Source organism: Mixophyes fleayi, chromosome 7, assembly GCF_038048845.1.
Source record: "Mixophyes fleayi isolate aMixFle1 chromosome 7, aMixFle1.hap1, whole genome shotgun sequence".
NCBI classification, from domain to species: domain Eukaryota; kingdom Metazoa; phylum Chordata; class Amphibia; order Anura; family Limnodynastidae; genus Mixophyes; species Mixophyes fleayi.
The window spans coordinates 61,840,309-61,843,704 of record NC_134408.1 but is presented as its reverse complement, the minus strand read 5'-3'; positions in this window follow the sequence as shown (position 1 = coordinate 61,843,704).

The window sequence follows — 3,396 nt, the reverse complement described above, 5'->3', positions numbered from 1 at the left end:
TGTACTTTTTTGTACTTTTTTGTGTTTTTTGTTTTTACTACATAAAATGTTATAGTGTATAATGTTTCCTAGTATATTAGTTGTCACAGGAGTTATTCGATCAGATAAGGGAAAAGTTAATTCAAATATCCTTATAATCTACAGTAGGAGATGTGTTATATCTTTATAATACTTTCTTTTTAAAAGAAATACAAACTGGGAAAGATATATAATTTTTTTTTGTCAATTTCTGACATTACCAGTCAATTGTAGGTTTCGTTTTATGTATTTAGGATGTTAGTACATAAAAAAGAATTAACGTGTCTGTTGTAGAGACACTGTCAACCACACTAATCAATTAAAATTTCTAATGCTTTCTTTGAAGTGAAATTCACAAATATCAGCATCGCACTTCCAGCGGTGTAGATATTACACTACTCTAAAATAAATGGTCAGTGAACCTTAACGGCAACAAGTAGTTTCATTCTAAGAACTCCAATAGAAATAATGAGAAATATATGAATATGCATATTTTGGGATTGCATAATAAACACTGACGAACCAGTAAAGCTAATATCCTATATATGCTGTAACCACTATAATTGAACAAAACAAATTTCCAATCTGACCTAATTATTTTTCTGATGATAAATACATTACAAATGAAAGTTAAATTAGAGTCATAATGTGATATGAGTGAACCGGACAAAATCTCAGCTCTAAGATAAATTGCAACAATAAGGAATTACAAACCAGCAAAACAGTTATATTACCAAGAATACTTGTAAGAAATGTAATGAATTTAACTAGCAACTTGTCACACTGAGATTAACAACACATAAGAGAGACAGAAGCAACTTTCACTGAAGTCATGATAACTGCTATGAAGAATAATTTGTAGGTGATATCACAGAATAGACCTAAATTGCAGCGTTTAGATTTAACCCATTAACAGATTCCTGTAGAATGGCAATTGAAATGAACTGTTTCACATTTTTTTTCTCACTTTATAATTTTTTTTATATATATATTTTGCTAAACATATATCTAGTTTGAATTATTTAGGCTATATAAAAATAAAGCATTAGACATTTTAATTGATTAGTGTTGACAGACTGAGAATTTCCCCACCACAGAGACTTTTCTTCTTTATTTCTATTGATGGCATGAAATCTTGTCATACTCTGGGGGAGCTATCTGGACAAATACATTATGTTATATTAACAATAAATGACATGGATGGATAAGTAGGGAGGACCACATATGGATAGTCACAATTCCCCAAACAATTTAGAAAGTCGGTGTAAATTAACTTCATTCCAAAAAATATGGTATCCAGCTGAAATCATGCACATATACGTTACTGATAAATATGGTGTAGCTAAATCATACTTGCATAGTTAAAATATTTTTAGTTAAAAAAAAAACAAAAAAACCTTTAAATAGCTACATTTTATGTTAGTGCTTTTCAGGGTATGTCCTTTTAGCTGAAAAAAGTTTGCATTCATTTACATCCCTTGTCCTGGTTGCTGCCCAGAGATCGTATTGAAAGTAAAAAGCACAACTCACAGTTCGTGAAATAAACAACTTTAACAAAGTCTGATATGCATAAAAGATAAATAAGCAATGCATAGTCCAGGTGTTGTGAAAACTACAAGTCCCAGCATACCCTTCCAGCAATAATAAATAATAGCGCAACGGAATTTGCAGGCGCTATATAAATAAATGTTGATGATGATGATAATCTGTATATATTGGCAAAGCATGCTGGGACTTGCAGTTTTCACAACGCCGGGAGTGTGTATGTATATGTATATGTGTATGTGTATATATATATATATATATATATAATTTATAATGTTATTTTATTTTTTATGAAAAATCAAAATGTGGGGGACAATGGTTTACATAAACGCAGATGTAATACAGGTTAGGAATTTTAATCTAAAGCGGTCAAATAAAGTTCTTTAAGGCATCGGTATTGTAATCCTAAAGCGCATTTAATGATGTGTAAAGCAATCATTCATTCTTAAACTTGTTTTTTTTTAAAAAAAAAATATTGATCACAATTGGTGTGTCATTATAGAAAATATATTTCATTGTATATAAATTTAATTGTTATAAAAAATGAAAAGTTGCATCTATGACCAGCCTTCAATAAAAGTAAAAATGTGGTAGTATGGAAAATTCACAGAAATTAAAGTTTAGTATGAGATAAATCTCACACTTGCAGAAAGTTTCATGGTGCTCCCACCCTCCTGCCAGACCTAAGCTATGCGCATGAGTACAACTACTAGAACAGACCTTCTTCTACCAGTATTAATTACACCCATGATTGTTCTGTATGGTTGTATATAATCCTTCCTGTCTTCCTTCAAAGCCTGGTCTTTAGTTAGCAAGTATGTTTCCCTTCTCAGGAGTCCTTTCAGAAACTGTGGAAGGGGAGAACATTTCCAGAACTTATCACCATGTTTGTGGAACATGTGACAAGTGTTTACTGGAGGACTGTGAAGGGGTTTTCTGTGCAGCCTGTATGCCCCAGTTGCAAAAAAACAGTACTTGGTTCCGATAGCAATTCAAGTAGTTAATTTGTTTGATGCATAAATCCATGCAGTACACTTTTGTCATTGAGGAAGACTTCTATGCCATACAAGGGATGAATAGAGCTTGGGCACAGAAAAGTTTGGACCTTGATTATGTTAGGCCGGGTCCATCTGCGTTGGGGTCTTTTGCTGATCCCGATTGGTCCTCTAGCAATGACTCTTGGAAGATTAAGCAAGATCCTAGGTTATCATTAATAGTGTGGATATTCTGGTTTTGATGTCCTCCTGGCTACACCTTCATGAACCCTCCTTTATCTTTGAAGTTCACTTCATCCACCTCTTCTCCCCTCTCCACCTTTGTTTTGTTGTCATCTACCATCACCCTAGCTGTTCCTCACAATTTCTTGATCATTTTGCCGCCTAATTTCCCCATTTCCTCTATTCTGATCTTCCCACTATTATTATCAGTGATTTTAACATCCCTACCAACTCTTCTATTACTACTGCTGCCTCTAAACCTACTAACTTACACTTCCTTCTATGGCCTCTCCCAATGGACACAATTTTACCTAAGAACACAGCCATGAATAAAGAGTGGTAACAAAACATCCTCCAAGAGCAACTTCTCCCAACCATCCAAGAACAGTTTGGTGACGAACAATGCCTTTTCCAGCACGATGAAGCACCTTGACATAAAGCAAAAGTAATAACTAAGTGGCTCGGAGATCAAAACATCGAAATTTTGGGCCCATGGTCAGGAAACTTCCCAGACCTTAATCCCATTGAGAACTTGTGGTAAATCCTCAAGAGGCGGGTGGACAAACAAAAATCCACAAATTCTGACAAACTCCAAGCATTGATTAGGCAAGAATGG